The sequence below is a fragment of the Bubalus kerabau genome, chromosome 19 (genome assembly GCF_029407905.1).
Source record: "Bubalus kerabau isolate K-KA32 ecotype Philippines breed swamp buffalo chromosome 19, PCC_UOA_SB_1v2, whole genome shotgun sequence".
In the NCBI taxonomy this organism is placed as follows: Eukaryota; Metazoa; Chordata; class Mammalia; order Artiodactyla; family Bovidae; genus Bubalus; species Bubalus kerabau.
The window spans coordinates 42,888,777-42,906,586 of NC_073642.1; the positions used below are offsets into that span (position 1 = coordinate 42,888,777).

Here is a 17,810-nt window from a genome sequence, read left to right on the forward strand (position 1 = left end):
TGGCTTTGATCCAAGAGGGGCAGGTTACAAGGGTATCCTGTTTTCTCTGTCAGAGGCTGGGAGCAGAAGCAGCTTATCAATGGGAGGTCATATTAACTTATTACATTAACTGTATTAGTAACAAAGTACCATAAGAAAGTAACAAAGGAGGCTGTATTAGTAACCAAGTACCACAAGCTAGGTGGCTTAAACAATAGAAATCTGTTGTCTCAGTATTGGAGGCTAGAAATCTGAGATCAGGGAGTTGGTTGTGTAGATTTCCTTCTGAGGGCCATGAGGCAAGGATGTGTTCCATGCCATTCTCCTAGTTTCTGGTAGCCTCGAGCATCCCTGGCTTGTATGTGACATTCTCCCTGTGTCTTTGCATCATCTGCCTTCTGTATGTGTCTGTCTCTGTATCTGTTTTCCCTTTTATAAGGACTCCAGTCATATTGGATTGGACCCCACTCTAATAACCTCGTCTTATTTTGATCTTTCTACAAAGACCCCATTTCCAAATAAGATCACGTTCACAGGTACTGGGGATTAGGACTTCACCATCTTTTGGGGTGTGCAGTTCGATCCATGACAGAGGCTAAGGACAGGGCTGAAGATATCTCTGCAGTTCCTCTCCTTAGCCCCCTTAGGAGCTTCATTGTGAGCCCACTTTGGCAGTCCTCCAGACATGACTAGACACTGGAGTAGAGAGAGACCATTAGGTGTAATTGAGGCCCCCACTGCAGACAGGAAAAACCTTGCAAACCTCAAATAAATACCTTCTACAGGTAAACAATGCCCCACTGCACCCTGTCCAGGAATGTAGCCTTGTGGCTTTGTAAGACCTGTAGGGAAAAGTTATTTATAACATGGATAGGTTGGTAGCTCTGATGACAACTATTAATGTGGTTAATAATAACTACACCAGTAATGCTAATACTGCAAAAGGGCAGTTTTCATTCCAATGCCAAAGAAAGGCAATGCCGAAGAGTGTTCAAACTACCACACAATTGCACTCATTTCACATGCTAGCAAAGTAAGGCTCAAAATTCTCCAAGCCAGGCTTCAACAGTACGTGAACTGTGAACTTCCAGATGTTCAAGCTGGATTTAGAAAAGGCAGAGGAATCAGAGATTAAATTGCCAACATCCATTGGATCATTAAAAAAGCAAGAGAGTTCCAGAAAAACATCTACTTCTGCTTTATTGACTACGCCAAAGCCTTTGACTGTGTGGATCACAGTAAACTGTGGGAAATTTTGAAAGAGATGGGAATACGAGACTACCTGACCTGCCTCCTGAGAAATCTGTATGCAGGTCAAGAAGCAACAGTTAAAACTGAACATGGAACAACAGACTGGTCCCAAATTGGAAAAGGAGTACGTCAAGACTGTATATTGTCACCATGCTTATTTAACTTATATGCAGGGTACATCATGCAAAATCCCAGACTGGATGAAGCACAAGCTGGAATCAAGATTGCCAGGAGAAATATCAATAACCTTAGATATGTAGATAACACCACCCTTATGGCAGAAACTGAAGAGGAACTAAAAAGCCTCTTGATGAAAGTGAAAGAGGAGAGTGAAAAAGTTGGCTTAAAGGTCAACATTCAGAAAACTAAGATCATGGCATCTGGTCCCATCACTTCATGGCAAATAGATGGGGAAACAGTGGAAACAGTGACAGCCTTTATTTTCTTGGGCTCCAAAATCACTACAGATGGTGACTGCAGCCATGAAATTAAAAGACACTTGCTCCTTTTAAGAAAAGCTATGACCAACTTAGATAGTCTATTAAAAAGCAGAGGGATTACTTTGCCAACAAGGGTCCATCTAGTCAAAGCTATGGTTTTCTAGTAGTCACGTATGGATGTGAGAGTTGGAGCATAAAGAAAGCTGAGTGCCAAAGAATTTATGCTTTTGAACTGTTTGGAGAAGACTCTTGAGAGTCCCTTGGACAGTAAGGAGATCCAACCAGTCCATCCTAAAGGAAATCAGTTCTGACTATTCATTGGAAGGACTGATGCTGAAGCTGAAACTGCAATACTTTGGCCACCTGATGTGAAGAACTGACTCATTTGAAAAGACCCTGATGCTGGGAAAGATTGAAGGCGGGAGGCGAAGGGGACAACAGAGGATGAGATGGTTGGATATTGTCAGTGACTTGATGGACATGAGTTTGAGCAAGCTCTGGGCATTGGGGATGGACAGGGAAGCCTGGTGTGCTGTAGTCCATGGGGCCACAAAGAGTCAGAGATGACTGAGCGACTGAACTGAATTGATACCACATGTGGTGCCTTAAAATTGTCTTCATATCCATTATTTTATTTGATCCTCATGACAACTATGAGAAGTAGGAAAAGATTTTATTTTGTTTCATTTTGTTTTACTTTTTTACTGAGGAATAATTGACATAGAGTAGTATATTAGTTTCAGGTGTACAACATGATTTGCTCTTTGTATATATTGCGAAATGATCACCATAATGGGTCAGTCTTATCACCATGCTGCTGTGCTGTGGCTAGTCACTCAGTCGTGTCTGACTCTTTGGGACCCCATGGACTGCAGCCCACCAGGCTCCTCTGTCCATGGGATTCTCCAGGCAAGAACACTGGAGTGGGTTGCCATGCCCTTCTCCAGGGGAATCTTCCCAACCCAGGGATTGAACCCAGGTCTTCCACATTGCAGGTGGATTCTTTACTGTCTGAGCCACCCGGGAAGCCCACTTATCACCATACTTAGTTACAAAACTTTTTTTCTTGTTTTGACAACCTGTAAGATCTATTCTCTTAGCAACTTTCAGATAGGCAATACAGTATTATTAACTATAGTCTCCATGCTGTACATCTCATCCCCATGAATTATTTATTATTTAACCATAAATTTGTACCTTTTGACTCCCTTCATGGATATTTCCCCAACACCCGCCCTGTGCCTCTGGCAACCATCCATCTATTCTCTGTATCTGTGAGCTTCTTTTTTTCTTGCAGAACATATGGTATTTATGTTTCTCTGAATTCTTTAACATAGCACACTGCCCCCAAAGTTCATCCATGTTGTTGCAAATGGCAAGATTTCGTTCTTTTTATGACTGAATAATATGCCATTGTGTGTGTATCACATTGTATCTATCCGCTCATCCATCACTGGACACTTAGGTTGTTCCCACATCCTGGCTATTGTAAACAATGCTTCATTGAACATGAGAGTGTGTGTAGCTTTTTGAGTCGATGTTTTCATTCTCTTCAGGTAAATACCCAGAAGTAGAATTGCTGGATCATATGGTGGTTCAATTTTTCATTTTTTGAGGAACCCCCATACTGTTTCCCATAGTGGCAGTGCCAGTTTACATTCCCACCACGAGTGCACAAGAGTTCCCTTTCCTCCACATCCTTGCCAGCGCTTGTTACCTCTTGTCTTTGTGGTGATAGCCATTCTGACAGGTGTGAGGTAATCGCTTGTCGTGGTTGTGATCAGCATTTTCTTGATGATCAGTGACAGTATCTTTTCTGTGTACCTGTGCAGATTTTTGTCATATTACTCCTTTGTTCCTCAGTTTCCTCATCTGGGAAATGAAGATAGAAGTAGCTGCTCAAAGGGTTGTTGTATGAGTTAAATACATTAATAAATTTTAGCTCTGATACCCTGTAAGCATGATGAAATGAATGCTGTTTTCATTCACTGTCATTTATATTACAGATAGAGAACAGAGACTGGGAGGTTAAGAGTCTCAGCCAAGACTCTCAAACCCACTGCCAAGCGGGGGCCCTCACAGTTCAGGGGCAAGAGGATCAAAGGGTGTCTCTGTAAATCCAGAGAGAAGATGACACTCCATCCCCATCACCTCTTCCTGTCATATCTTAGAGTTATTAATACTTTGCTCGAGGCTCATAATGTCTTTTCTTTAAACTGTGTTTTCATTTATTTCCTGTCAAAGCTGTTTTCTTGTTCCCCAAATTAAGAATATATAAAGAAAATATATTTTAGGATGAAATAACATGCAACTCTTTAGTTATGCCTGTTATCTCTGAAGGGGATGTAATACAGTTGTTTGCCAGAGAGAGAAAAGGAAAATCATACACCACATGTACACACACATATTAGAAGACATATGGGACCTGGAAGAGGGCACACAATTTTTCTTTCGTTTCAGTCTACAAACCATCTAGCCCATTCTGTCAAGCCCTTCTCTCTCATCTCCCTCCACATCTCTGATTCCCACCTGTTGGAGACTTGTTTGTTTTTTTTTTTTCTCTCTCTCCCCTCTCTGCATCCTCTTGGCTTCATTCTAGGATGTCATAGGTGGGGCTCCTCAGAGGCTGCTGCTAAGATAAGGGGTCATGTGAAAGTGACGTAATAGGAAGCATTTCCAGGAAAAACAGGAAGGGAGGTCTAGGAAAGCATCAGGCAAAGTCCCATGGAGTTGCTCTTGGAGACAGAGGAGTTCAGCCTTCAGAGTTGTCCTCATCAGGATGGGATGGACAAGGAGCTGGAGGAGTTCCCACCTGTGATCAAGGTCTGTCCTGCCCAACTCCCTCACCAGGACAGAAATGCCCCCGTCACTTCCAGCTGTCTGAGTGCAGGCCTGAGAAGTGGGAAGCAGGTGCTGGCTTTGAAAATGAAGGCACAGCTGGAGCTGGTGTGTATGAAGATAGTAGATCTGAGGAGAAAGACTCCATCCTGTAAGAGGCCACGTGAAGCCCTTGCTGAGCAGGGCTAAGGAGGCCTTAAATTCTTCTGAGTGGAAAGTCTGCAAAACAAACACACCTTTCTGTTGTTCGTGTGCATGGTCTCTGGACAAAGGTTTGACATGTCATGCTACTCAGGGTCTGTTTTTTCATTTGTTTTACTAAATTCAGAGAAGGGAAAGAAATGACATGGATGAAGTGCGGAGAAACCCTCACCAGTTCACAAACATATTTTAGTTTCATGTTATTGGTTTTTAAACAAAATTCAGAGACACCATGGGGTCTCGGTGGACCTTTGAAGGATTCTTGATTCAGTGTCAGGTGCCCCTATAATCTCAGGCTCATCCTACATCTTTATTTTTTACTTCGTCTGCCTTACTCTTCCCCTTTCTGTCCAAAATTGGCCTTGGTTTATTTCCTTCTCCTTTTTTCTCCTTTGAATGCTATGGCTTCAACAGTAAGGGGAAGATGCTGAGAAAGGTGGGTTGAATACCCAGTCTGGATCCTTTTGGAGATCAGTGCTCTATTTGAGGTGATAAGAGAGTTGGGGGCTAGCCCCCAGTGGCAGGAATGAAAGGGGCACAGGGAGGGATGGAGAGAGCATGCTTTCTGGACTCTACATGTCAGAAGGTGATTTCAGAAACAACATTCTTCCTAATGAGGGAAGATGGGTTTCTGGCCTGCAGGTGGAGGGGGCAGTGCTTGGTGGGGGCAGGGTGCTGGCAGCTTGCACCTGTGGCAGGGAACTGGGCCACTCACCTTCACTGTCTCTTGGCAGAAAGGCAAGGTGCTTCCTAATGGAGACTGATGAAGCCGGAATGCAGATAATGAACTGCAACAGGATTCCTCACTGAAATGAAAGTCAAGGCTGGCGATAATGAACACAGTTGTCTCTATTGAGCCCAGAAGCTCCACTCTATGTGGAACTTTGTGAAATGAGGTCTTCCTTGTAAAACAACAGATTGTGAGGAGTGGAATCTATGTTTAAATTGCTGTTAAACTGAGCTAAGCAAAGTGAAGAAATAGCCTTCCAACTTAGGAGATTAATCCTGCAAGCAAGGTGCTCAAAAATGTCCAAGAGGCTTGAAGTCCTTCTTGAATCTTCCGGCAACCTTTGAAAGGAAACTGTTGTAAAATTTCTCCTGCCAAGAAGGAGCTTAAGCATCTCAAGGGCAACCTGAAGCTATTGTCCAAGGTTGTTTCCCTGAACGGACAGTCTCAAGTCAGGAACTTGTGATATTGTGAGTGAATGAAAGAAGATAAGAATACTCAGGTTCAAGCATTTTGAAACTCTGGAGAAATGTTTCCCTGGGCTGGGGAGTATCACCAAAATATCCCAGAGTTTGGGACACAGTAAAGAAGGAACTGAAGGAATGTTTATTCCATAATAAGGTCGGATAATAAGTTTACTGATCCTGTACTCCCAGTATGAATCTCAACATCGATAGCTTTTCTGCTGTGCTGGATGAAAAGAGTGGGGTCTGGATCGAAGAGATGTGCTCTTTGAGGTAGGATACTTTATTGATTTTCAAACTGCTGGTTATCTGTATAGCATTTGATATTTGCGTTGTTGTTCACCAAAGTTTTAACTCATGTGCTCCATGATTGCCAATGGTATAGAGTCTGTACTTCAGGAAATTTTGTGTAGGTTGGATTTTTTAAATCAGCATAACTTTTATGATTGAAGGCAGTAATAACACCAGTCATCTATAAATCACTTCCACAGTTTACAGAGCATTTTAGTATTACAGGCTTAGTCACTCAGTGAGTGTCTCTTTGTGACCCCATGGACTGTAGCCTGCCAGGTTCCTCAGTCCATGAAATCTTCCAGGCAAGAATACTGGAGTGGGTTACCATGCCCTCCTCCAGGGGACCTTGCCAACCCAGGTACTGAACCCACGTCTCTTGTGTCTCTGGCATTGGCAGGTAGAGTCTTTACCACTGCGCTACCTGGTAAATTGCCACAACATCTTTTGAGGAAGTATTGTCATCTCCATTTTCCAGACACAGGAACTGGGACTCAAGAGGGTTCAGGGGCACACTCAACCTTCCACTGCTTCTTGGCTTGTGTTCATAAGTCAGTTCTCCCTACTGCAAATCATATTCTTTTTTAAAATTCAGCACTCACTAATTAAATCAATTCCCCTGTAGAATTAACCTGGCTTATTATGTCATGGTTATTAATTTTTCTTTTTAATGTGTATGGTGTCAACAAACATTTCTTTATATTTATCAAATTACTATAAAGTGGGATATACCTGCAGTGGGTCAACATTGAATGAGTGTCCACTAAGAAAGAAGGATTATTTTCCCCATGTTGTGGGTAAGGAAATGAAACAACAATAAGGTTAAGTGAATTTCCTAAAGTCTTGGTGAAATGGTAGTATCAGTGCTGAGTATTTTAAGCTTCCTGGTTAGCCCATAAAACACCCCTCTATTTTCTATTCTTGCTTTGATAGACCAGCTATTGGCAATACCCATAAGAACACTTCCAGTAGAAGCAAATTGTGTGACCTTACACAAGACCCAAGACAGATCCATAGGTCTGTGCTTTGAAGTGTGCATGGTTTGGCAGTACAGTTTTAAGAAAAAGAATACAAAATTAGTAAGAGGCTCTAAAGATTAAGCTTCATGAACTTCATAGTAAATCCACCTCTGCCAATAGCTGGCAGGAATGCTCCAGACTCTCACCGCACTTCAGGTCCCAGAGTTACACTGGATTTTTGCCTTCCTTCGTTAGTGAGCACGCAGCCTGGAAAGGTGAAGTAAAGCCCAAGTTGAGGACAAAGATATTGAGAGAAGCTGGGCATGTGAAAAGCATTCAGGTCTCCAAGGGCTTCCCAGGTGGCACTCGTGGTAAAGAACCCATCTGCTAATGCAGGAGATTTAAGAGACATAGGTTTGATCCCTGGATCAGAAAGATCCCCTGGAGAAAGAGACAGCAACCCACTCCAGTATTCTTGCCTGGAGAATCCCCATGGACAGAGGAGCCTGGCAGAATAAAGTCCATGGCGTCACACAGAGTTGGACACGACTGAAGTGACTTAGCACTGCAGCACAGGTCTCCAAGGCCAGATAAATTACTTTCCAGGGAACCAAAATAATTGCAGGTAGGATCGAGAAACAACTTTTTAATAGTTTCTGCACAAGTTATGAAGAAATGACTAGCCACAAGTCAGAGGGGCAAACTGGTACCCCAAATTTCAGAGGTGGACTCTGCAAACTACAGGCTGGTAATCTCAACGTTGGCCACCAGCAAATTTCTCGAATGGGTTATCTAACAAATAGTTTGTTAAAATATAGAAAGGGGAGACATGGTTACCAGGTTCTAAGATGGATTCAGTAAAAAGAAATAACAAATCAAGTTCATTTCCACTTTTTTTTTTAAGTGAAATGTTAAGCCTAAAGATCAGGGGAATATGTTTGGATTTCAGAAGGCTACTTGATGGGCTCTTTCATGAAACCTTTTCAAGCAAGTTGGAGAAATGTGGCTCGAACCATGGAATAGTTAAATAGTTTGGTTTGGTTGACTGATAGAGTGAGATGAATTAGTGCCGAAGTGAAAGAATTGTCCATTTCTTTTCAGCTCTTGTTCAGTAAGGATACAAAGATGAATAAGACAGGGCTCCTGCCTTCAAGACTTCAGCAGAGAAAAATGATATGTAAGGAACTAGCTATGATCATTCTGGAGAGGGCTGTACCAGGGTTACAGCCAGGAAATGGAATGACTGAGTAGAATCACTGGGGTGGGGTGTTGGGAAAGAGAACTTGATTGCATTTAGCAATGTCAGCTGATACAGAGGCCGTCTTACAAAGTAGTGAGGATTTCAACTAGAGAGGAGATAACTTGGGGAAGGACACTGAACCAAATAAGTTTCGGGTTCCCTTCAAAGGCTAAGGTTCCGAGTTTGTTCATGGTTAAATCACAACGGCTGGTTTCAACACAGCCAAGCTTGGCTACTGCTCTGAGCCTGCATCTTCACAGCCAGACCATGGGGCGGGGAAAGCAGAACTGCTGAGAAGGGTACCAGAGTCAGCCTGGAAACCACAACCACGCTAGGCGCACAAGACGGGGAAGGAACGCTTGTTAGCTTGTTCAAATTACTGGGAACCTCATGAATGAGAATGTCTTTGGCTATTTAAAAAAACCTACAAGCTAAAGGGTGAGGGAATTAAAGGAGCCTTGTGGTCTAGCAAATGAAAGCTGGCGATTTGGGTGTGAGACCCTCTACTCAGAGAGATTGAATTTATGTCTCAGGAGTGCTGAGAACCTCCACATTCTCCTCATTTCAAAGCTTTTTCATGTCATTAAAAAGACTGATTCTGCTTTTCTAGAGAATAATGTGGGTTGTTTATTAATGTTCATAGGAAATATTTCTACAATGCCACCTCAGGGTCTGAAACCAACCTGACTGGATGAGGCACATCTAAAGTCTAAAAATCCTAATAATGTCAGCCGTGTTTCCTGTGCAGAGCACACTTTAAAATGAAATATTAAGTCACTGAGTCATCTAAGTACCTGGAAACGATTCACATCAGGCTGGGAAGGATTTATTAGAAAAACACATCACAATTCCCCAGCACAAGAGCCCACCGCTCGCCGTACACAGCTGTCGGCAGCAAAGTTCTCTTAGGTTCTCTCGCAGGCAGGTGTCCTGCCCTATATCTAAATTCTGACCGGGAATCTCCTCCGTAACTCAAACTCACTGTAACAAGATAGCCACCCCGCCTCAAAATCCTTTATACTGTCTCTCCCGTGGGGCTCACCCTTTCTCAGATTGGCACCCGCCTCCGAGGACAAAAACTGGGCATGTGGTGTGAACGGAGCCCTTTTCACCAGGCGGCCCCTAATTACGCACGGCCTTTCTCCAGCGCGCTCAGCGGCAAAGACCAGCCAGACAATGAACCCATGTTCAAGGCTCCGGATAATGCCGGCCATTTAATGTGGTTGAATATCGCAGCCAGGGCCTTCCTGTTTCCAAACCAGTCAATAGAGGTGTGGGGCCCTGACTGTGTTTCCCAGCCTTTTGCCATCCCGTGGAAGACAAAGAGGAGTTTGATGTCTGTGCCCTGAATACTTAGCATGAGAGGCTGAGGTCCAGCCATCGCCCTGCAAGGTAGTAGAAGGCTGTGGTGCTTGGACAGACTGGGGAGAGTCCAGTTTTCTACGCAGCACTGCACGCTATGTTCACAGGTCCACAGAGAGAAGGGTCTCAGTGTGACTGGAAGGGTCTTCTGTCACAAAATAGTACCTATTTTCCCGCATAAGTACACAAACATCCTACTTGCTTTCTTTCAGGATCAAAACTACTAGTTGAATATAACCATCCATTTTCGTACCCTGGCACTCCGTGTTTTATTTGTCAAACCACTTGTGCTCTTTGAAAATTTAATGAAGCAATATTAAATAAATAATCCAGAAGTAGCATAATCAAATGCCAGTACATCCAGGCTGGGACCCTGTTCTGAGAAATTGGCAATGTGTAAATCTCACCTTTTCCTGTTCAAGGAACTACCCTGCTAGTCTGAACATGTGAAAATCTAGCTGGGATGGACCTTCACCCTTTGACTCTCAGCAATAGAAAGAGAATGCAGATCTGTACATAGCAGTCTCTTCATTTTATCCATAATAGCTTCACAGTCAGATTATTCCTACATTTTGGATGAAAAAGGAATGCTATGAATAGCAATAAACTGTGGGGAACCAGTGGGCTGGAGTATTATGTAAGAGAGAGGGATCCTTCCCTCTCCCATCCGCCTTCCTCCCCACCCTCCATTTGTAAGAAATACTATCCCAAACATCTCAGGCAGCTAAGAATGAAAAGCTACAGAGATGCTCCTCCCCAGACCATATCTGGCAAGCACACAGGAAATGTGTGTTCTTGGCTAAGAATATATAGATGGATGGATAGATCAATAGATACAGACAGATAATTATATTATCATTTAATCACTAGTGATGGCATAGAGGCTGTTCAAGTAAATAGAGAAAACCCATTTCTAGAAACAATCAGGCTACATTAAACCTTTCAGTTCTTTTAAAATTCTTCTTTCATTATTCTTTCATATTCTTCTCTCATTCTCCCTAGCACCCATAACCAGCTAACTCAAGGTCTTATTTTAAGAAACACCAACCCTGGGGAGCATTCCATGGTCTCCCGAGACTGGGTTGGTTGCCCTCATTCTGTACCCCTGTAGCATACTCTTTGTTCTCTATCAGAGCATCATCATGCCAGCCTGTGTGGTAACTGTGCATTTAACTATGCTTCCTTGTCGTCTATTAATTCCCCATCTTTCTTACCCTGTAGTCTCCAGTGATCATGACACTGCGGTCATGAAACATAGTAGGTATTCAGTAGGCATTTGTCAAATGAATGGCCTCACTATAATTCAAGGTCACCCTACTTTGTAGAGCCAGCCAGTTTGAATTGGGACCCTTTTATGTGTGAACACCATGCTCTGTCCTGGTTCTCCTGAGGTCATTGAAGGATATGAGCAGTGGCCCTGCTCCCAGATCCCTTGCAGACAAGCTAGACAAATGAGACAATCAGAAACTCATCAAGAGCCATGTCGAGCTGCTGATTTCAGCTGAAACTCCGAAGAATGAGAGAGCACGGAGGCCAAGGAAGTCCTGTAAGGCAAGGAGTGAAGGGGACTGCAGCTGGGCTGGAAGGAGGGGGAGAGTTTGATTAGGTGGGGAGGGTGAGGAGGGTGTGGAAAGGAGGAATAAGAGCTGCAGGTAGGGATGAGCCTGGCCTGAACAGGGAACAGGGAGGCAGCGGCTTAACTGGAGCAGAAAGTCCAGATTCTCCACGAGCTGGAGAAGCTAGAGCTGGGTTATGAGGATCTAGAAGGCTAGGGGGAGGGGTCTGGGCTCCAGACACTGCGTGATAGGATAACAGTGTAAAACTAGGAGTAAGGGAATTTCATGATTTAAAAAAAAAAAAAGTCATTAAAGAATAAAGTCCTAAAATAAGAAAGTCTTATGGTCATGGCAAGGAAGACCTGAGAGCTGGGTTGAGAAGGCTGCATTGTAGCCATTGCAGTTATCCAAGAATGAGATGACATGGCCTGGATTAAGGTGATACAGGAATGAAGAGGGGGAAAAGAACTGGGAAAACATTTTGGAGAAAGAAACAGCAGGCTGGCCTTAGCTGGAGACACTGATGCTTTTCAAAAGCCTGAGGTCTTATTTTTCTGAAGGTACAAGTGGGCCCCAGTGGCCAGGGACCAGATGGCCAGCGAGGAGGAAGGAGATGGCTTTGGAGTCTTCATGCTGTCCTGATGCCCCTTGTATAGATTGCAGGTCAACCTTCCCTTCCCCAGGGTGTCCCCCTGTGTAACTTTTGCTCACTCCTCCTGCCAAATTCTGCAGGGTAACCTCCTCCTGTTGGCACCATGGTTCTGTCTTCCAGGTGGTTCCAGGGCAGCTGCCTTGTGGGGCTTCATTCCCTCCCCAGTGAAGCACCCAGGCCGTGCTGGGGCCTCAGCTGAGGGCAGGACCATACCAGGGGTGGCTGGGAAAAAGTTTGGTTTTTAAACTATTCCAGCCTTTGACTGCCTTCTCGTAAGTCCCTAGGGTTCTGCATTCATACTTTCCTCTAATGGCTTTCATCATGGTCTTGACAGCCATCTTGTGAACATTTTACTTGAAAAGAAACGGTGCTGTGTTTCCAGAGTGTGCTCAGGAGGAACAGCCGGGAGCCTTGTACCCCCACTGCCGGCAACTCTCCTGGTCTGGAGAGAACTCAAGGCCTGGTGGCCATGATTTATCATTCTAGTGTCTTTCCCAGACAGCCTGCCTGCTCCCCTGGTTCAGCTTTTCATCATCGTTTCGGGGCTGTTTGCTCAGCCTTCACTACAGTTGTTTCAATTGTGTTTTGGACCTGACCTCCTGGCGAGCCGTGGGCTTGGCTGAGGGAGCTGGCAGAGGCTGAGCCCAGGGGAGGAGAGCGCCTGGGCTCCTGAGGGCAGGAGGAGGCTGAGACACAGGCGTGCATGTTCTGAGCCAAGAAGCGGATTCATTGAGCAGCCAGCTTCGGTGCCCTTGGGGAGCGTTCCCCAGTGACCGGGGTCCTGGCTGTGCCATGGCTTCCTGCTCTGTCTCTCCTTAATTCCCACCTCCCCTTCAGACTGTCATGCTCTGTCACCTCCCAAAAAAGGGTGATGAGAATTCTCTCCAAACGGTCCACGGTTTGAAATGAACTCAAACGCAGCCCTGAGGGCAGGGTGCAGCTGCGTGCTTTTGTTTAGGAACCAGGGCCCTGGGGGCCAGTCCACCCAGCCTTCTCCCTGACCCTAGCCTGCAGGCCAGTGAGACAGCAAGAGATGGAGAAGAGGAAGGGGCTTTGGCCTGGACGTCTGGACATCCAGGAGTCCAGAATTGTCTCTAAGCGACTTCTTCCATGTTGCCTACTTTATAAGAACAAAGCCACCAGCCTCTGTCTTGACCTAGGAGGGATGGATTTAGCTTTATTGATCATGTATTGTGTGTCAAGCTATTTATATACCCTGTGAATCCTCAGGACAGCCCTTAAGAAGTAAATGTTGTTGCTGTTCAGTCTCTAAGTTGTGTCTGACTCTGCAACCTCAAGGACTGCAGCACACCAGGCTGCCCTGTCCTTCACTGTCTCTTGGGGTTTGCTCAAATTCATGTCCATTGAGTCAGTGATGCTATCTAACCATTTCATCCTCTGCCTCCCCCTTCTCTTCCTGCCCTCAGTCTTTACCAGCATCAGGATCTTTTCAGATGGCCAAAGTATTGGAGTTTCAGCATCAGTCCTTCCAGTGAATATTGAGGGTTGATTTCCTTTAGGACTGAATTGTACCCTAAATTTACAGTTGTTCAGAGAGTGAAAGTAACCACCCAAGGCTGCACAGCTAGTAAGTGCTAAAGCTGAAATTGAAATCTTCCTAACTTTTCTTTTTCCACACTGCTTCTGAGAATGGGTGGGCCAGCCCATATACTGGCTCTTCTGATCTGTAGTCAAACATGTATATTAGAAAGATGTTACTGACATAAAGATATGTTTATTGAGTTCCTTCAGTGTAAAGCAGGAAAATACTTCTAGCTTCTCAGAGGAAAAGTGCCATAGAAAAACTCAAATTCAGTTCATAGCGGTTCCTGACCACTTCTCTTCAGGGCTGTTGTGATGAGGGCATCATGGTTTCCACTGTCAGCCCAGACAAGTCTTGAATAAGAAGAGCGTGAAGGCTGATCCCAGCTGTCTCCTGTGTGTCAGAGAACTCGTCATGCAGTCTGTCTGGGTTCCCGTTCCTCCACCTCAAAAAAGAAACTGAAATCCCATGCCCTTACAGAACTTGGCTGAAGATAGATGCAGACATTTCAGGCTTACAAAGGAGCTACTGACAAGCAAAAAGCTATACTCGGGTCATTTTGTGTTATCCCCTTCTGGGAAGACAAGAGAAGAGAAATTTTTCCTTTATCAGTTTCCCTTCACTTTTTTTTTTCATCTAACATTGTATTGATTTTTTAAAACGTTTGTTTATTTGGCAGCACTGGGTCTTAGCTGAGGCATGCAGGATCTAGTTCCCTGATCAGGGATCGAACCCCGGGACCCCTGAACTGGAAGGTTGGAGTCAGCCACTGGACCACCAGGGAAGTCCCTTCCCTTCACTTGTGAAACGAATCTGTCCTTCCTTGTCCTCCTGTCACCCCTAACATGGGGGCAGAAGCAGTTTGCTCCATCAAATTGTACACCACCAGCATTTTCTGCACAGGCAGCAGATTTTGGGGTTCAAGCAGCTTATAGCTCAAGCATGTCTTCCAGGCAGACTCAGTTATTCTGCACCTGGCCCTGGCACAGAATTAACGCTGTTTCCTTCCTCTTTCAGTGAACTGCCTGCTTTTCTGGACTCAGGCTTTGGGGTAACAGACTTTGCCAGGTGACCCGACTTGTTAGCTTAGCCCCTTGGGGCTCTTGGAAAACTAGGCCATTTTCTGTCTTTGTCTCAGATCTAGCCCCAGGGCGTTCCTTGAGTTAGGCTGAGACTTCTGCCTATGAAGCCCACAACCTCCGTAGAAGGCTTGAGCCAGACCACAGATCTCAGCCGTCTGTTGGGGCTCCTCCCAGTCCCCCTTCTTGTCTTCCTTAGATGACCTCACACTCTTTCACCACCCTGTCCTTCCTACACTCCAGCTCAGCCGTGACTAATGGCTTATATTAGGTCTATCAACACCAACCACCCAGTAATGACCGCATGAAATACAGTGTTGACAAGGATTCTGAAGTTAAGCCTCAGTTTGGTGGGAAAGAATAGCCTAAACTTGATTAGTGGTGTTTGTCATGGGCTTGGGAGGAAGGGGGTAGACACACATGTGTGGTACTCGCTGTCTCTGCACCAGCATTTTAAGAGCTTGTTTCCCTGGCCTTACATCAATTGTTTGGTTTTGTTTTTTAAATCTTCATTCAGCTCACATATTTTCCTCTTGGATGTGCAGTGTCATTTTTCCCCCTGATAAGAGTAGCACATTTAAAAGCACACATTTATATTTTATCATAATTGCCCTCCTCAATGCAGTGAGTCTTGGAGAAGGGGTACTCTTTTTGCCATTGAGTTCTGTGGAAAGTTCTGCTTCTTTGTATTTCCCTCCTATTTCCTTGAGAAGTTGGAAAAAAAAAAATGAAAGCATATATTTTATGGAGTCAGGTACTAGAAATTCACTTACTCACTAAATAGGTCTGTATTGAGTGGTTGTTATGTGCCAGAACTTCTAGGCACTGGGATACAAAAATGAAAATGACACCAACTGTCTGCGAGAAGCTCACATTCTTAGAAAAGCCACGTTAACAGTTGTCTGTAAACGTGACACAGAGCCTCGCCACCTCTTCTAAGGGAAGCCGCCATGATGTTCCCGGAACTGGAGCTTTGTCCTCACCAACTTTCATTTTCAAAATAGGCTAAGCTGTTGAAGGAAGAACTGACCACCTCCAGATTGTTATCTGCCAGTGAGTCTCAGTTCCCAGTGTCAGAGTTCCCATGGTACCTTTAAAATGCTCTCAGGCAAGAACTGCTGCTGCACTGGGCTAAGAAATCTGACTGAGAGTAGCAACAAGCTATTTGGCAATAGTCCTCAGAACTACCTTGTTCAGCCTGCACAGACTCCTGTGTTCAGGAGTTGGCTGCCCACCCTGGATCCTGAATCAGCTCTGCCTTGGGCTTCAGATCTTTGGGCTATCTCCACTTCTCCCAGCGTAATCTCAAACCCCGGGGCTTCAGATTCCAGGCTTCATCCTAAAGTAGGTCTTGGTGCTTCTGCATGTGAAGTCGCTTGGCTGACACCACTGCCCATCTTCAGTGCTGCCTTTTCAGACTAAGCCCAACCCCCCATCACTGACCTAGCATGCCCCATTTCCGCTAACAGTCATTGCACCAGAATGGGTGGCCTCCGTTGCTGCTAAATGGTGCTAGAGCATGGGGAAAGGCCTGTGTTAGTTTGGCGATGTCCAGGTATTTCACATTTGCTCTCATTGTGATTCTGGGCTGAATTTCAGTGCTCATCAGCATGTTTGGCAATCCAGAGACTCAGCCTTGGCCTGGAGAAGGCTAAAGCCATCTGTTCTTTTAAGTGATAGAAAGGATGAGGCTGGATTAGTTAGAACCAGGATAACACAGGGGATGCTTTCTGAAGAATGTGACCTGGGTGGACATTTTGCTTTGTGTGCTTAAGCAGAAATCCATAAAACTGTGGGATGCAATTGTCAGAAAACTGTTGTCACAGACAGAAACTGAGTCAGTAGTTGCCAGGGGGTGAGGGATAGAGGCTAGGGAAGAATGGTTAATGGATACAGAGTTTTGGAGAGAGGTAGTGAAAAATGTTCTCAAATTAGGTTGTGGTAATAGTTGTAGAACTCTGTGAATACACTAAAACTCATTGAGTTGTATACTTTAAAGCAGCAAGTTTCGTGGTTTGTGAAGTGTATCTCAATAAAACTGTTATTAAAAGAAATCTATGACCTATAGCTGGAGAAGGCAATGGCACCCCACTCCAGTACTCTTGCCTGGAAAACCTCATGGGTGGAGGAGCCCGGTAGGCTGCAGTCCATGGGGTTACAAAGGGTTGGACACGACTGAGCGAATTCACTTTCACTTTTCACTTTCATGCATTGGAGAAGGAAATGGCAACCCACTCCAGTGTTCTTGCCTGGAGAATCCCAGGGATGGAGGAACCTGGTGGGCTGCTGTCTATGGGGTCGCACAGAGTCGGACACAGCTGAAGTGACTTAGCAGCAGCAGCAGCATGACCTATAGCAAAAACAACAACAACTTGGTATACGCTTAACAAACACTTGTTTACTATCTACTATATGCATCAAGCTTTATCTGAAGCGTGAGAGGCATTTGCAAATGTGACAAACAAGGGGTTTGTAGCTATAAGCATCCCATAGGTGCAACTGGAACTCCTCCTTGCCCACATCCAGGACTCACCTGGATACTGTCGGCTTAGAGCCAGGTGTAAACACCCACCCAGCCATAGTGGCCACCTTTGAACTTTCTACCAAGGAAAGACTACTTGTCTTGGCAACCCTGAAGCCCTTTCATCTCCAGGGAGTGTTTCACTGATGAGCCAGCTTATCTCACTCGTTTGTTAGTAATCACAGGAACAGAACAGTTTGTAATGAATCTTTATCTTCCCCTATGCTTGTGAGAGTCATCCAGGCCTTTCTATCAGGCTCTATAATCAGGCTCCCCAGAGCTAATACAGGAAAGAGAATGCTAATACAAGACACCCTTCTAACTGGGTGCACCCCTGCAAGGTGGGGTTGCCTGGCAGCTTCCTTAGTAGGCCATCATACCCAATTTTCATCCTCAGTTGGAGAGGTTAAGTCCGTGGTGTGGCAGTCGTGCTCCTGGACACAGATGAGACCTGTAGCTCTACTTCCTCTCTGGGAGACTGTCTCTGCCTTGGCAGGAGTAGTATGTCATGTATGTGATATCATTCTCGGCCATGTACCCAAGCTCACCTCCATCTACGATCAAAATAAGCTTGGGAGCAGTCTTCCTATCCTTCCCAGCTTATATTTTCTAACTTCCAGGGGGGCCCAGCATTTGGCCCTCAACCTTACCTCCAAACCACAGCAGGGCCAGGCCTTGACTGTCTCCCACCATAAATACAACTCACC

General features: G+C 45.0%; 1 long non-coding RNA gene across 2 annotated transcripts in view; it reads left to right on the forward strand.

The window, feature by feature from the left end:
- The first annotated feature begins 5,455 nt into the window (after positions 1-5,455).
- The window catches only part of LOC129634312 (uncharacterized), a 79,450-nt gene continuing 67,095 nt past the window's right edge, over positions 5,456-17,810 (forward strand). For both annotated transcript variants that reach the window (XR_008705551.1, XR_008705550.1), the window contains exon 1: positions 5,456-6,173. This is a non-coding gene — a long non-coding RNA (uncharacterized LOC129634312). The remainder of the gene's footprint in view (positions 6,174-17,810) is intronic.